This window comes from Triturus cristatus, chromosome 6 (assembly GCF_964204655.1).
Source record: "Triturus cristatus chromosome 6, aTriCri1.1, whole genome shotgun sequence".
Taxonomy (NCBI): domain Eukaryota; kingdom Metazoa; phylum Chordata; class Amphibia; order Caudata; family Salamandridae; genus Triturus; species Triturus cristatus.
Window position 1 is genome coordinate 86,696,881 of NC_140589.1, and position 18,918 is coordinate 86,715,798.

Genomic DNA, 18,918 nt, shown 5'->3' on the forward strand with positions numbered 1-18,918 from the left:
AATGAAGGGAATATCACATGGTTGGAGTTTATAGTATTAAATGCATTTAGGGTTTTAGGTAAAGATATTCCTTTCATGTCAGCGTTTGGAAGCCTATTCCTCTAGGGAAGCAGATCAATGAAGTATGAGAGTTGGTGTTATGGGCCCCACCAATGAATGTATTTGAGTGAATTTGCTATTGTGGTATTTGGTCTGTGACGAAGGGGGAATTTGATGTTCCACGCTGCAACACCAGCAACGATGCAGAGCACAACCAGTCGGCGCCCCTCACGATCGCCTCAAGCTAGGGTCCTCCGGTCATCAGTGGAAGCACCACCGCGCGGCAGGGCGAGTCCCCAGGCCTACAGTGGCAGGCAGATCGGGCTTGTCGCGCAGGCGGAAAACGTGCTGGAGTCAGTGGGCTCCGCTGGACTTGTTGTGCAGCTAGGTCGGCGGATCGTGCTACGCCAGGGCGCCTCGGCGGCCGCGACCGCCGCAGCTCCCATTTTAGTTCCGCAAGTCGGATGGCAGACGGGGACAGGTTCTGCTTCTACGAGCCAATCTGCTTTAGGATTTCTACACCTGTGGATGGCGGATGACATGTGCTACTCCTCCATTTTAATTACAGGCGTGCAGGGCTGGATCAGAAGAGGATTCCTGGTGGATTGCATTCCGAGCCACTGGAGCCTCACGTAAGTGTGGACATCTTGCTTGGCGCTCTCTAGCGCCCCCCCTACTAGGGGCTTACTGTTAAATCAAATATGCCAATCATGGATAAGCAGTCATATCACAATTTACACAGAGATCATATGAACTTTAGCGCTGATCAGCAGTGGTAGAGTGCCCCGAGTCCTAAAGCCAACAAAATCAGGTCAGAAAAAATTAGGAGGAAGGAAGCAAAACGTTTGGGGATAACCCTACAAACAGGGCCAGGTCCAACACCCCCTTGTGATGATTTCATCATCACTAATACACAAAGTATTTGCAATACAGTATGCATCATTTTCTGTCTCTTTCACCTCAATTCTTCCAACATCTTAAGTCTACCATAGATTTGATCTTTGACATCTTCTATCTTCATTGCTTCTCTTTTCCTCCTAGACACTATTGAATAGGTTTTTTTACACCATTAATTTAGACCCATTGACTTGGTCAAAGAATTTAAACAGAAATGATAGAACTATTGAATAAATTAGCTCAATGATTACTCGAGCTAATATAACACGCAGCATGCCTCCACCCAAACCATCAATCTATTTACCAATATTTCTTGAGCCCTTTTCAAGCTCCCCAATTCAGGGTTCCCACAAGCCATACTCTTCAAAAGCTTTGACTTCACAAGAAATGCTAGCGATATTATTAGCATATGCATTAACAAGCTTACTGTTATCCGGAAAGAAGGTACAGCACTCTGTTACCCTCAACCCCCGACAGACTCCGACCTCCTTTGCAAGAAGGATGCCTAGCTCAAAGTAGTTCTGTAAAATCGTCGCTTGCATTTCAATGAACTCTTTATCTGGGTTAATGCTCCGGCAGTATTAGAAGTGAGGCAATCAACAAGCACATATAATCTTCTCATCTTCACATCATTCATAGCCACTCTAATAGACAGAATCACAGCTCCTTATAGGTCCAGCATAAGTTGCCCAAAACCCCGTTTCACTCTCTTCAAACCAACAGCATCACTCATCTCATTCACCTGGTAAAACTCACTGCCAAGAGCATAACTTCTTTCACACTCGCTCTTTTCAACAATCTCTATTGCTCTAACTCCTATAGATTCATGACGCACCCTACATAATTCATCCTTTCTCTCACAGGGGCGTAACACAGGCCCCCCCCGCAGTGCGGGGGGGAGGCCCACGCTCCAGGGGCCCCCTCACTCTCAGCGAGGGAGACGGCTGCGCTTTAGTCTTCGCAAATAAAATGGTGGTACTGCGCGCATGGCCTCCCCAAGTCCCCACAAATTAAACTGTGCGCGCACACCACGGGGACGGCCTCTAAGCCTCTGAGTCTTCCCTCTCTTTCTGTCTCGCTCCTCATTTAGTGAAAACCGAGACTTCAAGAAACGGGTATTACCCTCTCTTTCCTCCTTTCGTTTATTTGCTCCCCTGTGAAATGGATCCAAAAAAGAATAACATTTTTGCTGGAAACATTGTCTTTTTCTGACACTAGTGCAGCCTTGGGGTGGAGAGAAATAAAACATTCCAAATGTGAAAAATAAATAACTAATTAAAGCAAGACAAAGTGGTTGCAAGGTGGCCAGAGTGATCTATTTACACCTAAACACATTAGCTCATTTTACACTGTTTGCCAGTGAATTGATTCTTTTGTTTACTCCTCTCTCTTTGAACAACATTGTTTTCCCTGGGTGGGAAAGTGCACCTTGCCTGGAGATACTGAAATACCTGCTTGTTGGGTGAATTGGAAAACAAAATGTGTACAGCGACTGTGTGTTTACGAATGTGGTCTTTTTAAACCATACTGCCTATGTTTTGAAAGGATATAAGCAATGGGCACTGAAACGGGTCCCTTCCAGGCCCTGTAGTCATGGCCTTACCTTTTCATGCAAAAGCACTCACTAATTTCAGAATAATGAGTGTAAAAAGAAAAAGGTAACCATGTTGTTCCTGCTTACATTTCACATGCTTTACTTAATCATGCATTCCCTATGAGTGTTTGCTTTTTCTAGGATGTTTTAAAAAATTTTAGCCAGCATATTGCTCTTGTCTAGTGCGTAATTAGAATTGAGTCACATCCAGGTGTTTACAGAGGGTCAGTGCAGTGCAAGGTTCTCTAAGTGGGGCAGTATGGTGGTCAGTGGGGGAGAGGATGTGGCGCTATGGTCAGAGCTGCTGAAGTGGAACTGGTGAACCAGGTTCAGCCTTAATGACCAGGCTCCCAGACCACTCTCCTGAGGGAGCATATTCCCATGCTGCACCTTAGAAGGCGCCGCACGATCTTAAAAGCCCTGGTGTCTTAGCACCAGCAGGTGGACACTAGCGGTGGTAAGTGTGGATTAACCTTGAAGGCCTGTCCACCACTATCCATGAAGTTCACCTCCAGTCTTGGGGACAGACCTATGAAGCAGCACACCATAGAGTGGCAGTGACTGTCACTGAGGTCACAGGACCCTTGAGCAGGGTGGCTCTAGGGCAGTGTGACCGCACCGGGTGCTAACTTCAGGTGGGGGCATCGTGTTTGTAAGTATAATATGGTTTTAAAAGCACTTACTGCCTCCTTCCTGGCCTCCAACATTTTTGGGCAACAATAAAAATTTCTTGATAACTCCAGTGATTAATGTTCTCAGGAGAGAGAGATGGTGTTTTTTCTAGTGGAAGGTTTGACTCATGAAAAGGAATGGCAGAGGTGTTATGTGCCTGCTGCTAAGAACATGTGCCATGCAGATTACAAAGCACACATAATGTGAATAGGTCAGTGGGTTACTGCTTTTGTCAGCGAGACCCTATTGTTACTTGCAGTTAATAAGTTAAAATCCTAACATAGAACAGTGAACTATTAACTGTCATGTAAGAGCTGCATGCAAACTCCAAGGTATAAATTAGAGCGTTATGTTTTTTTCCTCAGTCTTAGATTATCCTAATGTTGCAAAAAAGGGTTCATTTGGGTAGAAATCAAGTCTGATTATTAAAGAGAACCCCCAGCCATGGTATTATGTTTTTAATTCTGAGTTTGTGTTTCTGCAGACCAATCACTATTAAACTATGCTGCCTACTAGTATGGTTGTCATGTGACTCCTACACCTTGTAGTCCTTTGTCTTATGTAACATTTCCTACACAGTGATTTACACACATATGAATGATTGTCTCTGTGTAATATGTATGATGTAAAGTGCTCTGACACCCTACACTGGTATTAGTGGTGCTGTAAATTTTCGGATACTTTATTATTTTGAAATTTTTACACATGCTAACAGTCTCTGCAAAGATTTTTCCTTATTAGTACTAGTGGAACATACAACTGCAGCAATGAGAAAGGTGACCAGTCAACCTTTGCAAAGGGCCCTCCACTTCACAGCAGCACAAGTCACATTTTTAGTAACTTTTGATGTGTTTGAGCTATAAACAATTTATTAGTTAAAATCGTCAGATTATGCCGCAGATTATGTATTATGTGGGAAATATGGCAAAGCCATAGATATGTGGAAAACATTTGCAAACTAGGATATTTTGCCATTCAGGTTTGAACTGCTCTTGTGGAAAAAGGAAGGAGAAGTGCTGATGACAGAAACTCCATGGCTGGGAGACAAATGGCTTGCGATTCCACTTTTAAGGATATTTGGGACATTTTGTGATTGGAAACGTATCCCACTTTGTGAATGTATTTTAATTTCAATAACACATATTTAACCTTAAATAAACATGTGTATCTATTGGTTAAATTAAATAATGTAATAAGCTGTAACCGGTTAGTGAAATGGGAAACGAATACTTAAAAATTGGGATATTTTGCTCTTTTGCTCTTTCTGCCACACCTCTCACTCCACCCTCTGACCCAATCCATTGGTTATTCCCGCCCTCTGATTCTCCTCCCACAGTTCCCCTACTTTTTTTCCCCCACTTCAACCACTGCCTGGCACTAACATGCATTAGAGACAACTGTGGGCTTTTACCACCGGGTCTCTTAGAGAATGATACCTCGGATCCATACACGGGGGCTAAACACAGCACGTTTCTGGGTTCTCCGCACAACATGTTTGCTATTTGACGCCAGACTTCTGCAGCTTGTGTTGAGGAAATTAAACATCCCCTTGTGTTTGTATAAAGAATAGCTGCCAAGTGTCATTGGCACCATGTTGTGTCCATTCGTAGCTTTTATCCAACAACACTTTGCATGTTGGAATGTTTGACCCCTTACTTAGATGGTGACAGCACAACTCCCAGAATGCAAGGCGTTGTTGGCCTAAAATCCAGGCCTGGCTGGTGGTGTCACACGTGACGATAGAGCCATTTGGAGGCAATGGTGAATCTGTAATTTAGCAAGTGTGTCTATTCTCTTAGTAAATTGTAAATACCGCCAGTGTTGACACACTGAGGTCTGAGGCCTCTGTTTGTTATGACGTAAGGCCCAGTCTGGTGTGTCAGGTCAGTCCTTGTGAGGGAAGCTGCTGGACTTGTTTTTACCATGCACTTTGAAAGTATTTTCACCTTGATGCAAGAAGAAAGTTGGATTGTTTTACAAAAAAACATGCTTGATTTTTGCATATTGCTGGACTGGTGATTGCTTTATTGTGCACTTTGAAAGTATTTGCACTTTTTCTTTTGCTTTCCCAACTACAGTTTGTATAGATTGTCATTAGGTACTTGCTGATATGGTTTATTTTTATTCTACATGCAGTGTTATTTATGGTGTTGCTTGCACTTGTCTGTAATACGTGTACCTTAAATCTTGTATTTAGCATTGTTTACACTACAGAAATGATATATTAAAACAGACAAACATCTGCATCAATGTTCTGAACCATCCAAACAGTTTTCTTCCTCAGCCTTGTTTGCCTGCCTGTTTTGCAGTGCTTACTAATAAAGACATTATGATTGAAATTGCTTCCTCAGTTCGCGTTATTATCATGCACAACCCTTGACAGTCGCTAGTGTGTGGCATGCAGATAATTCACCAGTCTATTTCTTTTGACTTTCGCAGGATATGAGTTATAGCTTGTGTACTTCTCATGTATATTGTCAGCCGAGTTTTTATGGAATTGCAGGTTTGGGTTGGTCTTTCAAAGTTTCAAGGTATTGTCAATTCTATTTCAGACCCTTCATAGTTGTTCTTTGTTCTTCAGCCATAGGCAGTTCCTGAGACAATAGGATCACTCCTTGGCATTGTTTTGATTGCTGCCTCAGTTAAATCATCTGCTTTTGACAGTATTGTTCTAAATGGCATAGCTTGTATGTTAAGAGTGTTTCCCACTTTCTCATTGGAACTTAGAGAAAGACAATATAGAGGCATTTCATTTAAACGGTGGAGGTTTCAAATCAAAATATGCTAGATTTCTGGGTGGTAGGGCAAAGTGGTAGATGGTGGGCCGCGCCGCCAGGGGAGGTGGGCCCCCTCCATGTGCTCTGCAGGGGGGCCCCCTCAAGTTTCGTTATGCCACTGTTCTCTCATGCTCCATTCTGAACCTTGGATGCAAATTCAAAGTCTGTTCTCTAATTATCCTTTCATCCTTCCAATCTTTCAAAACTTTCACACTTTATTCCATTATATTCCTTAACAAATTTACACTCCTCTTTACTGAAACTACAAATATACTCCCTTTTAGTTATTTTAGTGTTCTAAACCCATGCTTTACCCTTTTCAAACCAACAGCATTGCTCATCTCATTTACATGGTAAACACTCAGGAATACCTAAGCAAGGAAACAACTTCCCACCCAATTATGATGCAGATTAAAATAAACAGTTTTTCTACACGCATTCTTACCATTGACATCATAACTCCTTTCACACTCACTCTCTCCGACAAACCTCATTGATCTAGTTCCTTTTTACTTGCCTGGTTAACGCTCTATGAATCCACCTTACATTGCATTACATTACATTCTCCGTTCTCAATCTTGGATGTGCATTTAAATTTCTGAATTTCTTTTCAGCTTGAATTGGTTCTCTAATCTTACTCACATCTTTCCAATGTTTAAAAATGTCGACTCTCCTCTTTTTCCCTAACAAACTCTCACTCTTCTTCACCCAAACTACAAGTGTGCCCATCTCTAATTTTGTTAGCTTTCAAGTTAATTTGTGAATTCTTCAAATAGTAAGAATTAGCTTTGTGATTCCCAAAATGTTCAGAAACAAAGTTTGAAAGTTATGGCAAAAAACAGTGCATGTTAGACTATACGACAATGGTAATTGAAATCAGTTGAACCTTCTTCAGCTCAGGAGGGATGAAATGTACACACAAAGTCATTTTTTGTATTCTTTATCCTGGTGCAATCGACCAACAATTTTGAATATACATTTTCCCTAAAAATATTAAGTGATCTATCCCCATGTGTACATTTCATGTGCTTTATGGCTATATGTATAGTGGTTAGTTTATTCTGTGGAGGTGAGTGTCAGGAAATGCCCTTTGTTGTTTGGTCACCCCCACACTTTTGGACTGCTGCTGCTGGTTTTTTGACTGTGAGAGTGCACTGAGGCCTGCTAATAAGACATTAGTGCTGGTGCCCAGACCGTCAATGTTGACTTGGCTTATACCCAATTGGCATGAGCTAACGTACCTAAAAGCTCCCAGTATATGGTACCTACAGTACCCAGGGTCTAAAAGTTAGAAGGTCAACCCATGTATTGCAGTACTGGTTGTGCCATCCTGGATGTGACACAAGTTAAACAAGTCTCCCATTGCAGACTAGACGAGCAGTTTCAGGCTGCTAGCCTGACCTTGCCTTTTAAAGCAATAGCAAAGCCAAACCTCCCCCTGCAATATGTGTAAGCCAGGGTGCAGCATATTTCATGGGCAGGACATGTATGTCAATTAACAAAGGGAAGAGAGAGAGAAGGGAACAATGGTGCTTGTTCGTCTCCCCTAATCTGAGATTTAACAAACAAAGAGAATGAGCTCAAAGCTAAACTTTAGACAGTCCAGTCATCCAGGCCATCAGAACAAAAATTCCCTTGCAGGGAACCCATTAGGTTTGTAGAAGAACCCTCACCCACCAACCTACTTGGTGGCCTTCTTCATCATCGGGTTTCCACCCAGGAAGCCGAGTGCCTCCTAGGTGTGCTTTGACACCTGATTACAGTGGAGCTGGTTTTTTCGTAGTGAATGCAGTGAAGGTGAGAAGTTAAAACTACCTCCTGGGTACCAAAAACTTTATTATGTGGTCCCTGGGGTAAGATTAAAAACAAGATATTTGGACTTGAATGAGAGAATATGATCTCGCGCGTCTCTTTCAAGATGTGAAAAAATAGTGATCCCAAGTGAAGTGGTCTACATGTTTCAGCCAATGAGTTTCCAATTGATTGGCTTTCTTCAGGACCTGCGGCTCAGGGTAACCCTGAACTCACGTGAGCTAATTGCACACGCTAAGGTGTGCCTAGATTTGTAAGGTGCATAACTTACGGGTAACACCATTGGATTTTGTAAATTCTGCAAGAGAAAAAGAGACATCACGTAATTATGAACAAACAAATGGTCTCCATGGTAGGGACCCTTCATTCATGCATGTCCCTCCAGCTGTGACTCGTTCTTTTACTGACAAGAGCGTATGTGGGTGTAGTGGACGCAACGTCAAGCATGCAACAGTTGGTGACGGGTGTCATGTACTGGCTTAAAGCCTTATGTAAAGGTGCATCAAGTGGGAAATTCGAATTTGTAGGGGATCCAGAACTTCTTTTTTTTTTAAATTGGGCTGGAAATCAGCTTGTTTTCACTGATTTTGAATAGCAACTCACATTGTGCCAGTGCGCCAAACAATAAGGCAGGTATATCAGAACAGGCTTCCATATTCCAATTAAAAAAGGGGGGAGATTCCCATATTCCATTAATAAACCACCAGATGTGCGCAAAGGATTAGAACCTACTTAATGCATGAATATTTTCCGTACATAGGTCCCGGTGGGAGGCGGTGCCTATAGTCACACTGTGTGTGTAGTGGAATGGGAAGAGGAAAAATGCAAGAGGATGGTATCAGCATGTGAGGTACCTGTAATCTGTATTTTGAGCAAGCGGTATTCTTTTTAGTTACTCACTGCGTCTAGGTCAGCCGCCTGCTGAGTTACCTACTCGCTCCTCACTCCCGGGATCTCGGTGAAGCTGAATCTCCGATCCCGGGATGTTTAAATGCCTGAGTCATCCTATCCACATTGACGCGCAGAGCGCGTTGACGTGAGGAGGACATGTTTCGATTGGATCAGTCGGGCGAGCCCTTCATGTTGTTTAACCCTAATCTCTCACCAGGAGAGATGTCTTCCAGTCTACGTAGACGCGCGTGGCGCTTTGACATGAGGACATGAGGACTTGGTCTTTTCATTGGTTAGAGCGGGCAAGCCCCTTCATGGATATTCAAGGCTCTCTTGGGGAGAAAGGGATAGTGTGGTCCATTTTATTTTGAGCCATATAGGCATATAATGGCCATTAGGACTAGATCGATATGGTGAAAAAGTTAAGAATAAGATAGGCTAATAATGGGGTGTGTTGAGCATGTAATCTCCAGGATAGCTGTAATTGGAAGGAAAGGAGGATTGTAAATTCATGTACACCTTAATGTGTGTATCATATGCTACCGTACATGGGGAATGAATAATCCCTTATTCAATAGAATGACTTAAGGACATGTGATGCCCATTAGCATCAGAACGGTATGGAGAAAAGGGTAGATTTGTCCAGGAGGTGTGCTGTACACGTAATCTCGAGGATGGTGATAATTGTAAAAAAGTTGTTTTCAAATTTATGTACACATCAATGTGTGTATCATATAGTTCAATTTAAAGGGGAGTGAATAATCCCTTATTAAATAGAATGTACTGTGTCATAGCAAAAGACATAGGAACTTATTACTGGAGAGGGGGGAGGTGTTTTCTCCCTCAGAGGCTCTTCTGTGAAATTACCAGTAGTGTGTCAGTGCCAGACACTCTTATCTCCTGAGCACTAGGGAGTTCCAGGGTATATCATCATTTAATCCCTGTAGATGCGTGGAAAGGCGGTAGATCCATCTCTGGTCCTTTTACAGGAGGATACTTTGAGGATCACTTCCTTGTACATCAGTTGCTCTATCACCACCCATTTCAGGTTGTTCAACGTATGGTTGTTTCTCAAGAAATAGTCCGTCATTTTGGTTGTGTTGCGTTTGCATCTGATGTTGCTCCGATGTTCACAAATTCTTACTTTCACCTTCCTACTTGTCATTCATATGTAACGTAGCTCACAGGCGCACATGATCATATAAATGACGTTACTAGAATTACAATTAGTATGTCTATTCAGGTGCCATGTTTTGTTCGATTCCAGATTGAGGGTTTTTGTCCTGTATGTCAGGTCGCACACACTGCAGTTGCAACAGGAATATTTGCCCATGACGTTTGGTAACCCCCAAGCGCTCAGTATCGTATCCACTGGTGCAGTTTTCTTGGGCGTGTGGATACCAAGTGGTCTTTTAAGTTTCTTGCTCATTTGAAGGAAAAGAGAGGTTTTTCCCAATTAAAATTGCCTGTTTGTAACATCCTCCAGTGTTTATTACCAATCTTTTTAGCTGATTGGATGTAACATTGTAGGTGGTTACACAGGTTAGAGGTGTTCAGTAGGACTCTTTTCGTTGTCTTCCAGTAGTGCGGCTCTATTCCGGTTTCTAGCTCTCTTCATGGTGTTTCTGATTATTCTCTCTGGGTATTCTCTGGTCCATAGTTTCTTTCTCAGATCATTTGCCTGAAATTTGAAATCCTCTAATTTACTACAGTTCCTTCATAATCTCAATAACTGGCCATAGGGTAGGATTTCCCTCAGCGCCCTGGGGTGAAAACTATCAAATTTAAAAAATTTGTTCTCCACTGTTGATTTATAGAAAGTTTTTGTCTGTAAACGATTGTCCTCGTAGAAAATGGTAATGTCCAGGAAGGTGATACTGCCTGTGTCGATTGTATAGGTGAATTTGTGGTTGGTGTCACGATTGTTCAGCCACCCATGGAATTCCAAGAAAGATGTTTTTTGTCCTTCCCATATCAACAAATTGTTGTTGATGTAACATTTCGAGAATTTTATCTTCAACATAAAGGGACTGGTGTTGTTGAAGATGTGTATTTTTTCAAAATTATGGACATAGAGCCCTGCCACACTTGGGGCGAAGGTACTCCCTAGCGAAGTTCCATATAATAATGGGTGCTATGAAAATGGGTCACCAATCAACTGTGGCAAAAAAGGTACCATTGCAATAGAATCTAGAATCTTGCATAAAGAGATTTGGAAGAAGGACATTGGTAAGATTTAACCTCAGCAGCTAAAAACAAGGATAGCGAGTTGTTCTGGCATATCCTGGCTAAGGGTAACAAGAGACAGGTCATAGATGAAGACTTTCATGTTCAACCGATGTCAAGGGAAAATCATTTTAGTACACTCTACGCCAGCGAGACTCAAGGGTCCCCGGATACTGATAACTTATTAAGTGTAGCCATAACTATTGAATCCAGGCTCATTGACCCCATTGATTTTAGCCTGGAGGAAACCAGGCTAGCCCTCGCTCTTCCACAGAGAGGGAAAGCCCCAGGTTTAGATAAAATCCTGGGGATCTCCACCTCTCTGAAGTGGACGTATGGAGTGTCATTCTTAATCGCTGTTTTAATGCTATCTTAAGTGGTGACCAGGCCCCTGACTCTGGGCTAGGAGCGGAGGTGGTCCCTGTGTATTTAAAGGGAGACAAAAATGACCCTGCTAATTACAGGTCGATTTGCCTGGTAGACATTCCTCAAAACCTGTTTTGTAGGCACCTGCTGGGGAGATTTCATGACTGGATTAAGAAAAATTCGATTTTCTCGCCCCCTCCAGGCTGGTTTTAGAGAGAACACTGGGACAATCGACCAGCTATTTAGATTTGTAATCATTTTATAGAAGCACATGGTGATCAAAAAGGAACACATTTATTTTGTATTCGTGGACTTACGTGCTGCCTTGATCTTATCCCCAGGGGGGAAATGTGGTATGTTTTAGCACAGCTAGGTGCACCAAACGATCTCCTTCAAATGATTAATAAGCTCCATCAAGGAAACTACACTCAGATAAGATGGGGACAAAATAGCGAACTTACTGAATGCATCAAGGTGGTCAGAGGGGTGAGACAAGGGTGTGTCTTGGCCCCAACCTTTTTCACTCTCCATATTAATGGGCTAATAGAGTCCCTATATGATTGTAATGGGGACTCTCCTAAGATAGCTGGCAGCCCAGTTGTGTCTTTAATGTTTGCAGATGACACACTATTTGTCTCTCGGAGACCCATGGGGTTACAAAACGTATTGAACAGGTTCTCAGTGGCAGGCGATGATCTTGAATCAATGTCAACAAGGCAAAATTCATGGCGTTTATTCCGCATCAATCTTTTAAAGGTAATGTGAAGCTGGGAAACTCTATGCTAGAACAAGAATATGATTTTGTCTATCTAGGGGTCAGATTTACTAATACCATGGCTTGGTCTTCACAGATTTCCAGTCCCAGCTACCCCTTCAACATGTCAGTTCTGCCCTGTCTAAAAAGCTGAAAGCAAGTACATATAGGCCAGTTACCCCGGCTATCGACATTTATTGGGCAAAGGGGGTAAGTGCTGCTTTAGCTAGCGATGAGATCTGGGGTTACCAGAATGTAAGGCCCATAGAGAAAACAGAAAATATCTTTATGAGATCAATACTGGGCTTACCACGCAGTGGCCCCCCCCCTAACTTTATTTGGCTGGACCTCGGTCTCAATAACACAGCACGCATCGCACCGTTCAGACCTCTAGCCTATTGGACACATGTCTCACATAATAATACACCACTCCCTATGAGAGACTCATTCTTAGAATTTATAGCACTGGACAGTAAAGGGAGTACTCCCTGGTTAAAACACTTTAAAACTTGGTTACATAACCTTGGCATGAGTGAGCTGTAGACTAATCCCCATTATACCTCGACGTCTCTTAAACGCAGATTTTGGCACTACATCTATGTCCAACGGTTGAACCCGAAGACCGCGGGGGGAGTCAACTGGCAGGTTTTTGTATTTCAAAGACAACCTGTATTGTGAGGAGTTCTTGAACCAGATTGAACCCCGCAAGCGAAATCCCTAATCGTACAATTCAGATACGGCATTTTACCACTTTGGGGCCGATTCTGATCGGGCCCGATTCCGATCCGGGTCGGAAGGGCACCAAACGCGATCCGGCCAGAAAAACTACGAGCCGTACGCTTGTTTTCCAGCCGACTCGTACAGCTGTACAAGCGAGCAAGTACGATGCAAGCTACGTGAGATTCACTGACCGAGTCATTTCCGGGTCCAAACCGCTCCGTACATCTCGGTCAGAAGCTAACCGTGGCGTGCAATGGATGCGATTTACAACCGAGCCAGTACGATGCACGCGTCGGAGAGCCTTTGCGAGCCAAAGTGTCCGGCTCGCAAAAGCTCCCGAAGTCGGACTTCGGGTGTCCGCGTCGGACCCCCTGACACTCGCAGCCCTACGACTCAGACACAGGGGGAGACCTATGGGTCTCCCTAACACAGGCATGTACGGTGCGGATGGCACCGACGCGTACCCACTGTAGGGGGAGCACTTGTTCGAGACGTACCCATTCAGTCAATGGGAGCGCATGTACGTGTCATACAACTGGCTCCCATTGACTTCTATGGGAGTCCGACCTAACCGAGTCCGACAGCATACGTGCACATCGTACTCGCTCGGTCAGACTGTAGGGGTTCGGCTCGGTCGGAAAACACTCCGGATCCAACTCGGACTGCTTTCCAACCCGGAACGGTATCGGCCCCTTTATGTATTTCGATACAGATGGACTGACCAAAACAGCTCGCCCCAATGCCCATTCTGTCTAGATGCTGCGAACAGGAGATATTAGTTAGTTCCTATTTGTTGCATCCTGTCTGCAAGGCAAATGAGGCCCACGATTAGGATTTTGAGAAGTGATACTACTGCATGGTTGATTTTCGCTGTATCAAGATACTTGTTACACGCATGGCGTTTTAGATGCAAAGCATGCCAGGGCAGTATATGTAAAAATGACACCCTTCTGAATGGATGTTGCCCACTAAGGAGTTGTTGGGACCTTAAAACGAATTATAATAATAGGGCTCTTCTCATTTATTAGATCAATGTTACATTTCTGGTGACTCTCAAATAACTGTGTATGCGATACAAGGTGCTCGGCTTGGTTGTGTTCATCTTGTGTACTAATTAATGTTGTCCCTTGCACGGATTGTTTTATGCCACGTTATTAATGTGAGCAGGATTCTCCATTTAAAATGTTTTCCTGATTTTAATACTGTTATTATAGCATTAATATGTATGTCTCTAATATTAAATGTGCACTTTTATGGCCATATTATGAACTGAATAAAGATTACTACTACACCCCATTTCCTCAAATTCAGATGAGACATATCCGACTGGAGAGATGAGGCAAAACCTTAAGTCAATTAAAACTAATAATATTATTCTCAAATAAACTAAACCAAAACGTTTACAGCATCTGCTGTATGCCCTCTTTTAAAGAGGGAAAAGGAAAAATGCAAAAGGTACAAAACCAAAAATCAGACTTAAAGATTCTTCTTTTATATGTTTTTCTTAAGGATTTTGGGGCAGATTTACAATAACTGGCACATCCCTGCATATCAGCAGGGATGCTCCAGTTATTTTGCGTCACGGCAGACACCTCTTGCACCACCATGGATGCGCCGCATTTACAATGCGGCGCACCATGGGGCAAGAATAGACTGATGCATGGCTAATCTGCTGCCGTAAAGGTGACGCATTGCTGGAGTCGCGTCGCTAGCGCGACGCAGCTCCAGCAAGGCTCGGGGTGCCCCTATGCCTAACATGCTGCGTCAATCCTTACGCCTGCTTCAAGTAGGCGCAGGGTTTTGATGCAGCATGGGCGTAAAAGTGACTGAGGGAAATCTTGTAGATTTCACTCAGCCACTTTTAAGAGGCGTTCCTGCGCCGGAACGCCCACATGTGGCACAGGGCTTTACAACGTGACGCATCTCCCTAGATGCGTCATGTTGTAAATACCCCGCAGCATGGCGCTGGCTTTGCGCCGCCGCTGCGTCACAAAAGTGACACAACGGCGGCGCAAATGTGGCGTACGGGGCTTGTAAATCTGCCGCTCAGTTTATAGAATTCAGGAACTCAATTTTCTTCTTCGGCATAAAATCAATATTTTCAGCAAAGTTGAAAAGCTTTAGTTTGAGAAAGTGGGTTGTTGGTTGAGGGGAAAAGTCACTAAATTAACCTGTGCTTAACCCTCTGGGAGATTGGCAAAAAAGCAATCAGGCTTAATTGAGGAGCAATGTGTAAAGTATGTATGCTGCACTCAAACAGTAAAAGTGAAAACACTACACAAGAAAAATCCCACTCAAATTTAAGAAAATAGAGTCAAATGTAATAAAATATTTGACACCACAATGATAAAAATCCAATCAGTAGAGCCAGTGATATGCAATTTCAAAGATTTAAGGTAAGTATAGCACCTAAAAGCACAAAGTTCCACTCGTGGTTATCTGGTTGTTCAAGACTGAATGAAAGTCACAAGTTCAAGTGAACCATGATGGAGTGTGGTCTCCATCTCTCGCTCACATGCCTTTCAGAGGCTACAGGGATAGGAACACTCAATAAAGGCAAAAGTACAGTGAGGCATTGGGCGTCCAAGACAGGCACACCACCACTCACTCAGACATGTACTCGGTCTACACTCAGGGATAGGAACACTCAATAAAGGCATAAGTACAGTGAGGCATTGGACGTCCAAGACAGGCACACCACCACTCACTCAGACATGTACTCCGTCTACACTCAGGGATAGGAACACTCAATAAAGGCATAAGTACAGTGAGGCATTGGACGTCCAAGACAGGCACACCACCACTCACTCAGACATGTACTCGGTCTACACTCAGGGATAGGAACACTCAATAAAGGCATAAGTACAGTGAGGCATTGGACGTCCAAGACAGGCACACCACCACTCACTCAGACATGTACTCCGTCTACACTCAGGGATAGGAACACTCAATAAAGGCATAAGTACAGTGAGGCATTGGACGTCCAAGACAGGCACACCACCACTCACTCAGACATGTACTCCGTCTACACTCAGGGATAGGAACACTCAATAAAGGCATAAGTACAGTGAGGCATTGGACGTCCAAGACAGGCACACCACCACTCACTCAGACATGTACTCGGTCTACACTCAGGGATAGGAACACTCAATAAAGGCATAAGTACAGTGAGGCATTGGACGTCCAAGACAGGCACACCACCACTCACTCAGACATGTACTCCGTCTACACTCAGGGATAGGAACACTCAATAAAGGCATAAGTACAGTGAGGCATTGGACGTCCAAGACAGGCACACCACCACTCACTCAGACATGTTCTCGGCCTACACTCAGGGATAGGAACACTCTGATGGAGGTAAAGGTAGAGCGAGGCAGTGGCTGCCCAATGCCGGCACAAGTTTACAGACACAGACACACACTCAGATATGCACTCAGGGCTACACTCGGGGATAGCTACACTCAGATGGAGACAAAGGTATAAGGAGCCATTGGGCTGCCAGAAGAGGCACAAGTTTACGCACACCGTCAGTCACACAGACACGCAGTGGGGCTATTCACAGGGATAGGAACACTGCAATGGAGGTAAAGGTACAGTGAGGCAGTGGGCAGCCTGAACAGGCACACGTTTACTCACACATCCAGCCAATCAGATAGGGACCTGTAGCTACAGTCAGGGATAGAAAGACACCGATGGAGGCAAATGTACAGTGAGGCAGTGGGTGTCCGAGGCAAGTCACAGGTTTATACACACAGCCACTCACTCAGACACACACTCATGCTACACTCCTGATTAGGAACATGCCAGTGAAGGGAAAGATACTGTGAGGTAGTGGAGTTTACGCACACCGTCAGTCATTCGGGCATGCACTTGGGGCTGTATTCAGCCATAGGAACACCCTGACTGAGGTAACTGTACAGTGAGGCAGTGGGCATCCAACATAATCACAGGTTTACGCACACCGTCACTGATTCAGATGCACATTAAAGGCTCGACTCAGGGATCAGAAAACACCAATGGAGGCGAAGGCACAGGGACTCAATCTGCGTCCAACAGAGGCCCGGGTTTGCTCGCGCTGCCACTCACGACGATGCACAATGCATCGGAACCGGCCACTGGATATCTTTTTTTATGAAAAATATAAAAGCTGAGATGTTTTAATTGATTATGCTATATGTCTGTAAGTGTGTGACTCAGTGTGTGACAGTAAGAGAATGCATGCACCGTAGTGCTTCTCTCAGTATGTCTTACATAGGTTCTCTGAGGGTCAGCATATGACCTTAAGTGTACCTCTTTCCAGTGCTTAATTTGAGCCAGTGCATTCCGGTGCTCAGCACCGGCACTTAATTGGTTTCTGGTGCTTGGCACCAGCCCCTAGTTGTCAACACTGCACTTATGACACTCTACCACATGGTGATACTGCTCATCTAATTTAGAGATGAGCAGAACAACGGTTGTTTAGGAATACAATATACATTAAAATTGCTAATACCTGTCTCCCCAGCCATTTCTTTAGCTTTGGGGACCTGGAATAATCTGAACTGTCACATTTACATGCGAGAGAGATGGTTAGTAGTTGTTTTGGCAGCGATGACAAGGGCGATGGGTGGTGCAAGCTGCAGTGGCCTCCTGGTCTGAGCCCTGGCACTTAATATTTTACAAATTAAGCACTGCCTCTTTCCATTTCTCTATACTTGGAGAGAACAAAGCCTGACTCAAATGTATTTTCCGAAAGCTGTACCGGAATGTGTCTCCAAGTACTTTCAGATAAAGATAATGCTGTATTTTAATGTCATATGTCTGTAACAAGACCATGGAAATTCACGGAAAAAACATAAAGTTAAAACCTGTTATGGTTCTGGCTCAAACACATAAAATCATTGAAATCCGAAAGTTCGTGGTGCAAACCATAACTCGTATCTGTGTCTTCAGTTGTGATTGACATCACACACAACTTCCTTAGTGACATCATAAGTGACAACTTTGATAACATCTCTTATGAAATTATCATTGATTTCACTGCTTGAACCATAGCTTGCACCCCCCCCCCTTGAGCTGCTAAGACAACAGAAATGACATCATTGATGACATTGCTGAATCACGCCAGCGACTTGCACCCATCCCCTTTAGACCATGGCAGCAAACGTTCAGCAGAAGAGCCTCGGGATAGAGGACGGGGGCAATCTCAAACGCCACGTCCTTTGGACCGCGGGTGCAGGGCGGCGGGACACAGGGCTTGGCTAAAGACCGCGGGGCTCATTGACAATAAAATGGCGTAATGCGCCATAAGGAAATTGCAGGGATGCGTCGTATTTACGGCAATATGACACGTCCCTGTCCTTTCCTTTGCGCTGGTGCTATTTAGGCAGCCTTGCGCCAATACAGGCCCCTGGGTGCCTGCATTGAAATCTGGGTTTTTTTGTGCAGGAAGGGACACATTCCTTCACAAAAACAATCTTTGTGCTTGCCCTGGGGAGATGCACAGTTGTGATGCATTCCCAGGTTTACAGATCCTTGTAAATGTGAGAATGCTTCAGAACCCGCGGGAAAACCCATCGCAACGCCCATGGAAGGCATCCTTGACGCAGAGTAAGGCAAGCCAGCCCTCTGCCTTGCCTTACTGCCTCTCTATGAGGCCATGCATAGCCACGCAGGGTGGCTTTGCGTCCCTCATAGATAGGATTGGTAGGCCTGCGCCACCGGAGCGTCATAAAAAGTCACGCTCCGACGGCGCAGGCCTCTTGTAAATAAGGCCCTGTGCCCCGAGCCCCCTGGCAAAATAGGAATTCCGAGCCACTTGTAGAGAGCAGAGTTGTGTGTCTGGGTGCAGGAAGAGGCCTGCGAGTTTGGGGGCGTCACTGCTTATATCTCTGCACGAGCAGCCCACTGGGCATGCCTTATGAGTGAACTAATGCCCAGAGCCACCCGGGCATGGCTGTGCCCAGCAGGCTCTGGTGGCAGGGACATTGATCTCTCAGTGAGAGGCAAAGGCCACTCCAGGACGCCCTTTGCCCAGCTGCCAGACAGGCGTCTAAGAATGTGGACTCTGTCCCTTGTTGTTTCCTCGCCCTGTAATGCGTTGCGGTCTTGCAACACTACTAGTTCGGAATAGGGGAAATAGTAACAAGAGCTTGTTTTTTTCATATAGCGCTCAATTCTGCACTTCTGTA